Source organism: Gossypium arboreum, chromosome 1, assembly GCF_025698485.1.
Source record: "Gossypium arboreum isolate Shixiya-1 chromosome 1, ASM2569848v2, whole genome shotgun sequence".
Taxonomy (NCBI): Eukaryota; Viridiplantae; Streptophyta; class Magnoliopsida; order Malvales; family Malvaceae; genus Gossypium; species Gossypium arboreum.
In genome coordinates this window covers 4,814,071-4,830,816 of record NC_069070.1, presented here as the reverse complement: position 1 = coordinate 4,830,816, position 16,746 = coordinate 4,814,071, and positions in this window count along the sequence as shown.

The window sequence follows — 16,746 nt, the reverse complement described above, 5'->3', positions numbered from 1 at the left end:
AATGCTATTTTAATCTTTAATTATATTTATTTTTGGCAGCAATGGATAACTGCAAAAATTAACACCTTTTCACAACATTTTTTATCGGTTAAATTATGGTTTCAGTCCTTATATTTTACAAAAGTTGTGGATTTATTCTTTACACTTTAATTTGGTCATTTTTAGTCCTTATACTTTCTAAATTTTAAATTTTCGATCATCACCGGACACCAAACAATAACCGTTAAATTTATTTAAGTTAAGTTCTGTTATTTCTAAAATCTAATGCATCAAACATATTATCACATGTGTAACGTCACGCTAACTTATTATTTTCACATAGTACTCACTTAAAAATTCAGTTAATTGATTAATGATCGTCATTTGTATCAAGACTGAAATTTTAAAAAATGGATTTAACTGCTACAATTTGAATCAGGACTAAAATTAATCAATTCGAAAAGTACATAAACTAAAATTAACTAATTTAAAAAGTACATAGATTAAACCTAAAAAAATTATAAAATACAAAAACTAATAGCAAAATTTAATATTTTTCTACCACACTTTTCAACCGAAAAAGTAACGAAGAAGTAAACACTAAATGCCTTACCACTTGATCCATCAATCCGATCTAACTCTTATATAATGCATTATTACCATTAACGCGTTTTCACTTCACAATCACATCCCAACAAGATGCCCCCAAAAAAATTTTGGAGGGTTAAGGTTAAATGGAATAAGGGTTTAGTAGAAAATGAGTTTTGGACAACATCTGCATTCAACATTTATGTCTTTTTGTACATAAAAGATACCTTGTTCTGATGCCTTAAAAAATCTCACTTCAGCTTAATCTGCTTCTTAACTAAATTTACTTCATTGAAAACACATTAAATTTTGGCCATTTATCAAGCAGATGGGAATTTATGTATTTGCAGGCTTATTTTGACATAACATTAATGAAAAACATGGACATGTTAGTGAGAGATTGTTGTTCTTTTAATACTCCTATGACACAGTAGCACCTCTCTGCAAAATTGTGAGATTTTTAAGACAATGAATTAACATTGGAAAGGGAGGGACAAAGATGGATTCTGACATGTGGTGTTTGGGACCATAACCCCATCCATAATGCCTGTAACAGTGGGACAAAAGTGTTTCAATGGACTGAATAAAATAAAAAATCAAAAAATATATTTTAAAAAAAAGGTCAAATTATAATTTTGATTCCTTTTTATGCTTAAATTTTTAAATTTAATTTTTCAACTTTAATTTAGTATAATTCGACTGTATAGTATCATTAGTTAATCAATATTTTAATCACAGTGATTAAGATAATAACTGTTTGAATCAACTAATAATATGATTGAAATTGAGGGATCAAATTATAACATATTAAAATACAAGGATTAAAATTTTAAGTATAATAATTTGACCCAACCAAAGTGAGTGGACTCTGAAAAGTTTCACATGGTTGGAGGAAGAAAGTGGAGAGGGGATAACATAATCCACATGCTGATTGATGGAAAATAAATTCTTTGATTTGTGATTCCCAAAAAAGACCAAAATTTGTATTTTCTTTTCCCATTGTTAATGGATTCTTGTAGCGAGGACACTTAATTAAGGCAAGTTATCTTTTGCATTCTTTGGTCATTGGATTCCAATGTTTTTCACACTGGGAAAAGAAAATTTCATCAGCTGAAACTGGTTTCTCAAACTTTAAATATTAAAGATGAGTTTAGATGAGCAGTGCGTTTACTTACGAGTAGTATAAAAATAGTCGTGACAATGATATCATATACTATAACAATATTATAAAGTGAGACAAAAAAATAAACTAAACACACCACATCACAGATCACCGCCCATCCAAATTCACTTTAAAAAAATGTAAATTTAGAGTTTAAAATTTGAAATGTGAATAGAGAATCTCAATCATTACACTAAGAAATCATTGGTAAATTCACGTGTGCAACACAAGCTCAAGTATTTTATCATATATGTATATACATAAGTGAATGTATTTGATAGATACAATAAACTCAAATTAGTTTTTATTATTAAATAAATAAATTTAATTTTCATATTATTAAAATAAATTAAATTAAATTAAATTTTAATATACTTAACATTTATAGTTCAATAAAATGTCTATTTAATAGAGTTAATATGTTAAAAGTTATTATGATTCTAAAATAAAACTTTTGTTTAGAGTTAAACTGGGAAATACAAAAGAAATACTTTCACATCATTTTTCAAAGAGTAAATGTTAAGTCTATTGCAATTTGATCTTATTTGCTTTCTTTTAATAATAAAGGGATCTATTTGATCTATTTAATAGTAGAGTAATTTGATCCGGTCTCTATATTAGAGGGACTTGGCAAGCATTTTCACCGTATTTATAATATTATTTAAGAGTATGACTGAGTTCGTATCCTTTATCAACTAGATCTCAATTCAATTAAAAATTATCAAAAACTATTTTTTACAAAATAGAAAATATTATAAAGGTTTTTTTTAATATTTTATATAATATCTAAAAAATTATATATATAATAAAACTTGAATTTGAAACCTGTAACTTTTAATATATTAATTTACCATTTCAATCAAAAATAATTTCTATTTATATATTTTTATAAATATATATATATATATATTTTATCAATATAGTGCATGTGTGATAATATAATCTTGGGTTAATATATAGATTGTCCCTGAACTTGATAAATTTTCTCCCATTGGCCTCTTAACTTTATTTTGAATCACATTGATCTTGAGGTTGGCATCCATTATATAAATTGATTCCTACACTAACACCATTTGTTTTTTTGAAGAATTTTACCGATGTGGACAAATATGGAGGTGGCACGTGATGGATTTATTGTGTGTATTATTTAATTTTTTTAAATGCAATACATATTTTTTTGTTAATATTGTAATAAAAATTAAAATATATTTTTCGTGATCATATTTATTTTTCGGACTTCAAAACGTAACAATAATAAATTTATTTTTCTTTGATAATTATTTTCAGCAAAATAAAATTTATAATTACTTAAATGATTTATTTGATTTGTGATTGAAAGACAATAAAATGATAGGATCTGATTTTGTAATTTTAATAAAATAATTTCTTAAATTTTAAAGGGTTAGAAATAATGAGGATTTAAATTGTGAATGAGACATGTGGAATGACATATCCACCAAGTGACTTAAAATTACTCCCTTTGTTACTACGGACAATAATATTAGTACACTATTAATATTTATCAATTTTCACAAGATTAATATTTGCAAATAAGGAACTTAAGAAATTTGTTTATTTAAATTTTCAAAATATTCATTAATTAATTTCCATAATGTATGTTTTAATTCATTGGTAATAGTATTTTATTTCAATAATTTCACCCGATAAAGATTAAAGTATTATAAACAAACAAATACTTAATAATAAAATGTGTCGTGCCTTTATTTGTCATTTTACACATATCAACTTTTAACTATCAGCTAAGTTTTACCAAATACTTTTAAATAAACAATTAATAGAATCAGTTGGTCAAATCAGTTGGTTAAATTAGCCACTGCAATTAACAATCAGTTATCAGCCAATTGCAAAATAGGGCCTATGCCATATAAGATTTGACATGCCATTTAACAGTTAAATTAATGATTTTAATAATGAAAGGACTTAATTGATATAATATTGATAGTTTGAGGATGTAATTAGAATGTTTTAAAATTTAGTGACCAATTTAAAATGAGAACTATAATTTGAGGATGTTTGGTGCAATTAACTCAATAATATAAACAAATTATTATAGAAACACAAACATTAATGCACACTTTAGTGCCTAGAGTGTTCTCTAATTTGGTCCTTAAAAATTATTTTTGGTCCACTTCAATCTCTAACATTATCAAATGTTTTCAAATAAGTCATTTGAACGTTAAAAAATTAATGGTTGAGATATTCAATGAATCATATATTGCCACATGTGATGGTGATGATGTCATAATGACATCATCAAAAACTTAAAAATCTTTGAAATAATATAAAAGAATTAAAAATTATTAAAATGCAAAAAAATTTATAAAACTAAAAAAACACTATAAAACATTTACTAAATTTTTTAAAAATATTAGAAATTTTAATACTTTTAAAATTTTATAGATCACATCTATTAGAATTTGAACACGAAATTATTGTCTCCTAAAATATACCACCTATAATAACTTTGGATTTTTTTTCAAATTATTTAAATAATAAAATAATGTTATTTCAATTAAATAATATTTTTAATTATTTCAATAACAAATTTTACAATCTTTTACAAGTTGTAATCATTTTTATAATTTTATAGTTTTATTACCTTTACAATCTATACTAAAGGAATGCCTTCTTTACTTGACACATGTCGATTTCCTTTTCTTTCGTTTTAATGGCTAAATTTCAATTCTAATCCTCTATTTTTAGATTATATAAAATAGTTAATTTTCAATTTTGATTCCTATACTTTGCTCAAATTTGAGATTTAATCTCTATACTTTAATTTTGATATAATTTGGTACCTCAACTCTTATAATGCCATTAGTTAGTCTAAATATTTTATTCCGATTAAAATGTTGATATGAATTTTAAGAATTGCTAATACTGTTCAAATTTTCTATTAAAATCAGGTCAATTACAATGGCATTTTGTTACATGAATACCAAGTGAGTATTTTTGTTTAATTTCTAATTGTCACACCAACAAATTTAACAAATAAATTTTAACAGCATTAATAAATAAACTTACATTTTTAAACTTGAAAAGTAGGACTAAGTTCCTGAAAATAAAAGTATGAAGACTAAATTTCAAATATATGAATGGCACAAGAATTTAGAGCATGTTGCAACCTTTAAATTTTTACTCTATAATTAACAAAAAAAAAAAATTTAACCCAATGCAAAGTGTGAGTGAGAATCATACTAGTTTTATTAAAAAGTAGTACATATTTTTAAAATTTTTAAACAATTTAATATAAATATAATTTCTTAAAATTTTAAAAAAAAAATTTAGTTTTTTTTTTTATGATTTCATTGTGACGTAACTATATCTGTTCATGGGCCGAATTATCCACCCAAGACCGAAGGTCGGCCCAAAATTTGGGAGAATTTGGGAAAAAATATTAGGCTCGAAAAATAGACTTGGGCAAAAAAAAAATAGACCCGTTTAAAATATGGATTGAGCTCGAGGTTGAACATTCAAGGTCCAAGCCTGACTTGACTCATTTTTCCAAGTTTGTAATGTTTTATATTATGTTATTTTTATATATTATGTAATTTATAATATATAAAAATAATTTTATAATAATATATAATACTACTATAATGTAAACTTAAAATTTAAGATTTTTTGAGAAAAAAATTTAAGATTTGACTATATATAAAATATATAAATAAAAATGTATTAAGTTATTAAATAATAAATTAAAATAAATATAAGAATATATTTTTAAAAATATAGGCGGACCCAAAATAGACTTGGGTTAACTATTTATAAATATGAGTAGATTTGAGTAATATTTTAAGCCATTTATGATTGGTTGGATATCCCAATAATTTTTTAACTTCCAAAGGATTGAATTGGAAACATGTGATAACATTAAGAATTGAATTGAAAATTTCAGATAACATAAATGATTGAAGTGAGTTAAAAAAAAACAACTTTAAAGATCAAAGTGAGAAAAACGATATACTTTAATGACTAAAATATACATTACAACAAAATCAAATATTTAAACTAATTTTAACAAAATTTTAATGCAATTGACGAATTTTTTACTTATAAACTCTATATCGATTATTCAATACCAATCAAATTTGTCAGTTCTAAATTTGGTTGGTGGATGTGATCTAATTCTCACTACCATAGCTATACAAATGAAACAAATGGAATAGCAATATGCCCAATTGCAAAGTTAAATCCAAAGCCAAATTTAGGGTTCTAGAAATTATAGAAAAAAATTCAAATTTTAAAAGATTTGTAGAAATTTGAAAATTTTCAAAGTTTTAAGAAATTCTAACCACAGTTCTTCTTTTAAAAAAATTGTCTCTTTTCATTTCATCTAATTTAGACACGGATTAAAATTAAACATTTTTTTGTGGTCAGATGCATCAGAAACTTCTAACGAATGAAGAAAGGGTTAGAAGAAATTTGATAGATGATATCGGATGTGTATTATGTAGGGTGACACAAGAATCTATACTCCATGTTTTGAGGGACTGCTATGGTCAGGGGCGAAGCCAGAAAATTTTTTTAGGGGGGCCGGATGAAATTTTAATTTTTTATAGTTTATATTTTTATAATTTGTAAAGGATTAAATTAAATTTTTATAATTTTAGGGGGGCCAAAGTGGAATTTTACCTTTACTAATTTAAAATTTTAAAAAAATTTCAAGGGCCTAAAATGAAATTTTCCATTTTGGGGGGGCCGGGGCCATGCCAGCCCCCCCTGCTACGCCCCTGGCTATGATGCGAATGCTGTGTGGAGTCAAGTGATATCTCAAAATTCTTTATTGTATTTCTATTTATTAGATTTGTTTGGTTGGATTAAAGCAAATTTGAAAGGCAAGATAAAATTTCGAAATGGGAGTGTTGATTCTAGTATAAATTTTGCTGGCTTGTGTTGGCTATTATGGAAGAATAGAAATATGTATATTTTCCAACAATATAACAACACTACTGAGGAGTTAATTTGTAGCTCAAAGACTGTTATTAGCACGATCAAAGATGCTGTTGCAAATACAGATAGATTGAGACTAAGGCTCCGTTTGTTTGCAGGTAAAATGTTTTTCGAAAAATGATTTCTGGAAAATAATTTTTTGGAAAATGATTTCTGGAAAATGATTTACTTTTCTGGTGTTTGGATGAATCATGTAAAATATTTTCATTGTTTGGCGATTTCAAAATATTTTCCTGAAAAGTCTGTTTTAATAAAAATTTATATATTTAATAATTTATTATCTTTTTTGTGTGAAAATAAAATAGAATAAAATAAATAAAAATAAAGAACACATAAATTTTACGTGAAACCCTTTCGGAAAAAAACCACGCAAGAGAGGAGAAGAAAATTCACTATGTCGAAAAAATTTTACTCAAATACAAGAGGAATAGACTATGTCTATTTATAGGCTTGTAAAGCCATATTCTAGTAGGATTGAAACACCTTATCCTAATCAATATAAAATAGATGGAGTTTAATAAGGTTTAAAACCTTATTCTAAAATAAAATAAAAGAAGTCTAGTTCTATATGGATTTTACTTTTATTTTATTTTCCATCGTATTTTATTTAAATAAGAATTTGGGTCACTTAATTCTAACAATCTCCACCTTGACACAAATTCTCAATGAACAAGTTCTTCATCGCGAACTTTCAATAAACAAGTTCTTCACCTCTTCCAAAAACCCTTAAGGGTTTAACTTCAACAATGAACACCAACCAAGTCTAAGCAATGCTCAAACTTGGTTATAGGAAGTGACTTAGTCATCATATCTGCAGGATTTTCATGAGTGCTAATTTTGCTCACAACAATATCACCACAAGCAATAATATCACGAACAAAATGATACCGAATATCAATGTGTTTTGTTCTCTCATGAAACATTTGATCTTTTGTAAGAAAGATGGCACTCTGACTGTCACAAAATACTGTGCTGATTTGAAGGTCTTCATTGAGTTCACTAAATAGTCCTTCAACCAAATAGCTTCTTTACAAGCCTCAAGAATCGCCATGTACTCAGCTTGATTGGTAGACAAAGCGATCGTAGTTTGCAAAGTGGCTTTCCAACTAATTGCACAACCTCCGATTGTAAAGACGTAACTGTGAGAGATCTTCTTCTATCAAGGTCTCCAGCAAAATCAGCATCAACATACCCTATAACTCCATCTTTAGTTCTTCCAAACTGTAAGCAAACATTAGTAGTGCCTCGTAAGTATCTTAAAATCCATCGAATCGCTTTCGGTGTTCTTTACCGAGATTCGCCATGTATCTCGCTAAAGCGACCGATCGCATATGATAAATCGGACGTGAACAAACCATAGCATACATGAGAGATCCCATTGCACTAGAGTATGGAACATGTGACATGTACTCAATCTCATTATCGATTGAGGAGATAAGGCCGATGAAAGTCGAAATGGTCGCTAAAGGAGTACTAACAGCTTAGCACTCTGCATATTGAACTCGCAAAGAACTTTCTCAATGTACCCCTTCCGACTTAGGTACAATTTACTTGCTTTTCTATCTCGAGAATCTCCATACCAAGTATCTTCTTTGCTGGTCCTAAATCTTTCATCTCAAATTCTTTACTTAGTTGGGCTTTAACCTTTCTTATCTCTCTTTTATCTTTTGTCGCTATCAACATGTCATCAACATAAAGAAGTAGATACACAAAAGAACCATCAACATTTTTCTTAAAGTAGACACAACTGTCAAAACTACTTCTTTTGAAATCATGAGAAGTCATAAAGGAATCAAACCTCTTGTACCCTTGTCTTGGTGATTGTTTCAAACCGTAAAGGGACTTTCTCAAGAAGCAAACATAGTCCTCTTTTTCGAGACTATAAAACCCTCCGGTTGTTGCATGTAAATATCTTCCTCAAGTTCTCCATGCAAAATGCGTTTTACATCTAACCGCTCAAGCTCCAAATCATGCATGGCAACAATACCAAGCAAAGCTCGAATCGAACTATGCTTAACAACCGGAGAGAACACATCTGTGAAGTCCACTCGGAATTTGATCTGTAACCCTTTGCAATAAGCCTTGCTTTATATCCGGGTTCTTCAACTCCTGAGTCCCTTCTTTCTTTTAAACACCCATTTACAATGAACACCTTTTTACCTTTAGGAAGTTTTACAAGATCCCATGTTCTGCTTTTTGTGGAGTGATTCCATCTCCTCTTGCATAGCAAACATCCACTTTTTCGAGTCTTCACACTAATCACCTCGAATAATTAAATGGCTCTTGATTCGCATCTATATCTTCACCACATTTAAAGTATAAGCAACTAGATCAACCTCGGCATACTTCTTTGGAGGTTTAATTTCTCTTCTTGTCCTGTTTTTGGCGATAGAGTATTGCGGTGAAGAAGCAACTCTATTCTCAATTTTGTATCTTGGCTTGAGGAGTTGATTCGTATTAATCTAATGCTCCACCTGCTTTTGGTTTTCTTTATTGGAAGAGTCTTTAAGAGATAAGTTAGGTAGCATAGCAGTTTCATCAAAAACAACATCTCTGCTAATCACAACTTTTCTATTTTCAGGACACCATAACTTATAGCCTTTTACACCAGCTTTATAACCAAGAAAAACGCATTTAATGGATCTCGGTTCCAATTTTCCATTATCAACATGAGCATACGCAGGACACCCAAAAATCTTTAAATCAGAATAATTAGCAGGATTACCAGACCATACCTCTTGTGGAGTCTTTTTCTCAATGGCAACGGATGGAGATCGGTTGATCAAAAAACATGCAGTAGAGGCTGCTTCTGCCCAAAATGACTTCGGTAAGTTGGCATTTGACAACATACATCGAACCTTCTCCATGATCGTTCTGTTCATTCGTTCTGCAACGCCGTTTTGCTGTGGAGTATGACGAATCGTCAAGTGTCTCATGATCCTTCCGACTTGCACAATCTATTAAACTCATCGTAGCGAACTCTAAGCCATTGTGCATGCGGAGGTATTTTATCTGTTTTCCGTCTTTTTCAATCATAATTTTCCAAGACTTAAATGTGGAAAACACATCGCTTTTCTGCTTCAGGAAGAACGCCCAAACTTTTCTGGAAAAATCATCAATAAAGGTTAGCATATAATTAGCTCCACCTCTCGAAGGCACTCTGGACGGCCCCACAGATCGAATGGATATACTCCAACGCTTCCTTCGTGTTATGGATTCCTCTAGTGAATCGAACTCTCTTTGCTTCCCAAAAACACAGTGCTCACAGAAATTCGGTTTGCAAATTCCTTGCCCATTAAGAAGTCCTCTTTGCTTAATTCGCCATGCCATTCTTACTCATATGCCCTAGGCGCATATGCCAAAGTTTAGTAATATCATCATCGACAAGGAAGAGGAAGCGGCAATTGCATCACCGAGAATGATAGAACCTCAGAAACATATAACTTGGCAATCTTTCTTTGCCCTTTCATCACAACAAGGACCCTTTGAAATCTTTAAACCCCACTTTCAGCTGTGTATCTGTACCCTTTTGAATCAAGAGTACTCAACGAAATTAAATTTCTTTTCAATTCTGGAACATGCCGCACGTCACTAAGTGTTCTGACAACTCCATCAAACATCTTAACTTTAATTGTTCCAACACCTGCGATTTTACATGAAGCATTATTTCCCATCAAAACAACACCTTCAGACACTGTTTCATAAGTTGTAAACCAATCCCGATTGGGACTCATGTGGAAGGTGCAGACTGAATCAAGTATCCACTCCTCGCTTACTTTAGAATCATTGACTGAAGCAACTAGAAGTTCACCATCGCTGTAGTCTTCTACAACATCAGCTTCACCGGAATTTTCTGGTTGTTTTCCTTTTGATTCGACCTCCTTTTAATCTTATTTTGTAGCTTATAGCACTTTCGATTTAATGTGCCCTTTCTTCTTGCGAAGTTGCAAGTTTTACCTCTGCTTGAAGATTTCGATCTACCCTTAGATTTACCACGAGGATTCCGTTCTGTGTTCTACCACGATCATCATCAACATTCGGTCTTGTCTCCCACGAACAATGAGACCCTCTCCACGAGAGTTGGGTTTAACCACAAGATACTTCATCTTATCATACGCGGTTAAAGAATCATAAACCTCATCAACTGTGAGAGACTCGCGGCTATATAAAATCGTGTCTCTAAAGGTTGAATAAGACGGGCAACGAACAAAGTAGAATCAACCCTAGATCTTCCTTATCATCTTGAACCTCCATGGCCTCCAAGTTTGAGAGAATTTCTTTAAACACTTGTTAAGTGTTCGTGTACGACGCACCTTCCTCCAAACGATGAGCATAAAGACGCCGCTTCATATGCAACTTGCTTGTTAGAGTTTTCGACATACATATTTGTTCTAGCCTCTTCCATAATGCAATGGCGGTTTTCTCTTTCATCACATCCTGCAAAATTTCGTTGGACAAATGCGATGTAATTGTGTTAATGCCTTTCGATCCTTACGCTTCTTCTCTTCATCTGTTAATGTCGAAGGCATCTTATCTATGCCTAGCAGGGCATCCTCTAGATCCATCTGCAAGAACGCTTGCATCTTAATTTGCCACAACGCAAATCGGTGTTGCGATCCAACAATAAATTTCATACTTCAAAGACGCCATTACCGTGATCGAGATGAATAACCCTAAGCTCCGATACCAATTTGTGAAAAATAAAATAGAATAAAATAAATAAAATAAAGAACACATAAATTTTACGTGGAAACCCTTTCGGAAAAAAACCACACGGCAGAGGAGAAGAAAATTCACTATGTCGAAAAATTTTTACTCAAATACAAGAGGAATAGACTATGTCTATTTATAGGCTTGCAAAGCCATATTCTAGTAGGATTGAAACACCTTATCCTAATCAATATAAAATAGATGGAGTTTAATAAGGTTTAAAACCTTATTCTAAAATAAAATAAAAGAAGTCTAGTTCTATATGGATTTTACTTTTATTTTATTTTCCATCGTATTTTATTTAAATAAGAATTTGGGTCACTTAATTCTAACATTTTGTTTGATTGAGTGTACTTTATATATATTAATAAATTTATATTTTAAATTGTTTTTACATGTATTGCAATGATTGATTTATAAATAAATAAATCATTTTAAATATATAATAATACTCAATTATTAAACTAGAATATTAACCGTCATAAATTGAAAAAACCAAAGTCAAATAAATTATTTGTAATTGTGTTATAAAAAATAAAAACAAGGATTGAATAATTATCAATTAGCTTCCAAACCATAATTAATACTAGAAATTAATAATATTATCCAAATGCATAATTAGTATTACACCACATGATAACAACAACATTATCCAAGTGCATAACTAATATTACACCATATGATAACTAATATTACACCACATGATAACAACAATATTGTCCAAGTGCATAACTAATATTACACCACATTAAAAGTATCAATATCTTCAACCTTGAGAAAATTTTTGAAGCCAAATTTTTCTATGCTTCTTACTTTTAACTAAAAAAGCTTTGGCCTCAGATTTATGACTCACTAAATAATCAAACACAGAACAAAGGAAGTCATCATCAAATCCTTCTACCTCCATTGACATCACTTCTTCGTAAAGATGTGGTGTCTTATCCACAGTAAATTGTTCCAAAGCATTAGCAATTTTGCCAAGTTGTTCACCTACAAATTTAATTTGTTCATCATCGACACTTTCTTGAGCCTTTTTCTTTTACGTTTGGATGTGCCAGATGAAGATACATTTGTTCTTACCTCTTCAGTCGCTTTATTCTCGCAGTCTATAGGCACTGAATCTATGTTATCATCATCCAAATCTATGTCAGTAAATGTTCTGGCAAAACTCCCTGTTGCCATATCTTTGCCAACGACCAAAGCCATTTCATCATAATGATCAATGCTTTTATTCAAAAATGGCTCATACTTCTTGCGTGCCTGTTGGATATTATACAAAATTAGAATAACAAGTAAAAAATAATTGAAATATACTTAACATATATATACATATATTACCATTACTGCTGCATCATATGTCGCTCTATCGCATGTGATCATTTTCATGTTATCATCCCATCCAAAACCACTTTCACCCCGAATTGTACATATAATCTGTCACTGTTTTTTTACAGTCCTCAAATGATTTTCCACATGTTTTGCATTGCATTGGACTTGAAATTTTTCAGAAATAGCTTTGACAACTCGATTAATAGAAACTACTTTGAAAGTATTAGAAGGCTTATTTCCTTTCTGGGCCTACTCTGCTAAAATTTCAAGAAAAAGATGTTCCATCAGTTTTGTCCACCTGAATTGCTTGGAGGTCTCTTCTTTGTTGCCCTTACCCATTCTACGTTAATAATTGTCATTGTCAATCATTTCAATATCCAACAAGCTTGAAACATAATCAATATCTAACAAAATCAAGACATAATAATTTCAGAATCCAACAAATATAATAAACTAAAATTTTAGAATCCAACATTAACAAAAAAAAAAACAATTTTAATACTAAAACATACATAACATAGAAACAACAACCCTAAGCCCTAAACCTACCTAATATTTCTAGCCATATAATCAGTCCACATAGTTTGTGCAATTTTATCTCTCTGAGCAGACCATTCTCTTGCTTCTTCTCTTTCTTCTCGCTCCGTAAGAGTTGATATTATCAAATCAGACTCAGGCTCCTCGTATAATCCTTGATTAAGTAAATCACTAGGATCAACTCCCATGATATGATTATGAATGATGCAACAAGCCAAAACTATATCTACTTGAGTTTGAAGATTCCAAAATGGTTCAGCATCTAATACACGAAACCGTTTCTTTAAAATCCCAAAAACACGTTCAATAGTGATTCATAATGATGAATGACGAAGATTAAAGAGTTCTTTTGCATTTTCAGGCCCCTGAGCACTAAACTCTTTTAAATGATATCGAACACCACGATATGGGGTAATATATCTATTACGGATGCCATATCCAGCATCAGCAAGATAATATTTACCTACAATTTGATAAAACATAATTATTACTAATAAATTATGAGCTTACTAGAACTATTTGATATTTAATGTTTTATAGTTCTCACCTTCCGGAATTCTTAATCCTCTTGGGCGTGAAAGTGCATCACTTAAAATACGAGAATCATGTGCACTACTTTCCCAACCAGCTAGAACATAGGAAAATTTCAAATCAAATGTAATGGCAGCGAATACATTTTGTGTCGTCCCCCCTTTACGGCTACGAAATCTTCTTTGAATGTTAAGTTGAACAGATGCACAAACATGAGTTCCATCTAATGCTCCAATACAATCTTTAAAATAAGGATAAAACATTGGATTGTTTCTGATTTCACTAGGAGTTGACTCATCAGGTAATCTAATAACTAGCTTATACAATTTCAAAATAGCTCTCAATACAACCCTAAAATAACGGTGAATTGTCTCAGTTGATCTATAATATCTAGATCCTATTATACAATTTCAAAATAGCTCTTAATACAACCCTAAAATAACGGTGAATTGTCTCAGTTGATCTATAATATCTAGATCCTATCACTCAAAACCTTACATTATGACCAATTATATGTAAAAATATAATCACTTGCTCCCTAATATTCACCGATTTAGTTGATTGTAACAAATTATTTCTACTAAGAATATCACACAAATTGAAAAATCTAATTGGTCTCATCCTTATCACATCAATACAACGCTAGTCACCATTATATAAAATACTATTAATATAATTTTCTCTTTCATAATCTCTATTCACATGAGGGTGAGAAGCAATTTCCTCCCTAGTTTTTAATTTTTTAATCCAGAGAGCCCCAAAAGCTAAAACTGAAGCCACGACTCCGACAATTGCATGATATTGATTATGATCCATCTACACAATACCACATAAATATTTGATCACTACAAAAAATACGTAAACTTTTCATAAGATCACATATATGACTAAAATTACCATGACTAAAGTGCATACATATATATATATATATATATATATATATATATATGAAAGTTTCTCAAGCAATGACTTAAGCAATGACTAAAGTTACCATGACTAAAGGGAATAGAGTTAACTATCATAAAAATTATAATGATTTTTTAATAACAGAAATTGATAAAATATTTAATCAAAAAGACCGATTTACTATTAGACCTAACATGTAAAAACTAATTTATCTATTCTATTAATGAAAAAAATAAAATATAATCTAATTCGTAACACACGAACCTGTATAATAATTTTACCTAGGATTAATTTTGAATCTTGAGACAAAAGGAAATTAAATCAAAAGTGGTCGGCCAAGGGTGGCCCAAAGAAAAAGAATCATGGTCATTAACTTTATTGAGCAACGACTATGGAGAAGAAAGAAGGCAGCATGCATGTGTGATTCTTTGTTACCTCTTTTTACTTGTTTGATCAAATTTTGATTATACAAATTTTTAATTCAAATAAATTCTATTTGTAATTAGTTTTCATAATAAAATAAATATTTTATTTTCAAATTAGTGAAAATTTTTAAATATTATAGAATAAAGATATATTTTTAAAAAAACTAAGAAAGTCGATAAATAAACGATTTTATTCAATTTGGTTATATACAATATTCAATTGGACTTGGGCTGTATATGTGAGTTACACTTATTATACATGACTTTTTTTAATCATAAATCATATTTTAAGTGATAAATACCTAGCAAAATATTTACTTATGATATATTTTTTAACATGATTTTATAAGTTATGTTCTAGCATTTCAAATTTCATCTAAAAATAATCAATGAAATGCTGTGCAGAGACCAAAATATTGATTATATGTATTTACTTTTAAATATATCAAAAATATATCAAAAAAAATATATATAGAACATGTAGTGATTAGTTGGTTACCGTGACTTTAGTCTGTTTGGCTGCCATTGATTCATTCATTTCTATGAATTAAACCTTCTATCAAAACAATCCTCTTAAAACCTGAATCGTATTCCATTTAAATTTTTCATACCTTAACCACACCTTGATTATCAAAAGCAAAAAGCAAATGGAACTTCAAAATGCATGTCTCCTGCAATTCTTTAAAGTCCATACCCCGTTGACTCAAAAATTAGATCCTCCCAATATCAATGAATGATAAAGACACTTCCTGACTTCACCATTTATGACCATGATGGAAAACAAAGGTATCCTTCTACAAAGTAACCAAATTCAAAAAAATTAACAAGCATTAAAACAGTAAGCAATCATCAGCAGGATTCGTTGATCCTAAAAACGTGATTAGAGATACCAACTTATGTCTCTAACAGGTTTAAGAGGACATCATTTGTCTCCCTAAATTAATGGTTTTTAGGGTTTGCTTAATAGAATAAAAAATATATTAATAATTTTTAGACTTTGCTTATTAGAGCGAATAATAAATTAAAAGGAACTAAAATATTGATTATATGTAATTAAAAGGGTTTCAAGAAGAATGACTATAAACTTCATGGGAGGAGAAGCTAAGTATAAAGGGACTCAAATGAGGGAGAAACAGTTAAGTGAGATGATTGAGAAGAAAGTGACAGAAGCCAAGCAAGTTTGTGAAGGAGATGAGACATCTGATGAATGCAAATGAGAAGAAAGTGACAGAAGCCAAGCAAGTTTGTGAAGGAGATGAGACATCTGATGAATGCAAAGTAGCTTGGGATGAAGTTGAAGAGGTAAGTTAAGCCAAGGCTGATCTAAGGCTTAGACTTGAAGTTGAAAAGAAAGATCCTTTAGAATCTTTCTGTCTAAAAAATCCTGAGATTGAAGAGTGCAGAGTTTACGATGATTGACGAAGGAATTCAAACTTTCCTCAATACCCTTTTTGTTGATCTTGTTTTATGAATGTGTCAGTTTCCATTTCTTTTCACAGGGCTATTGCTACTACTAGTGTAGTGTATGGTATGAATCTGTCTTTATTAAGCTACTTCTGTTTTAAATTGAAAAACTGGATTAACAGAGCTGATCAAGCTCCTTTT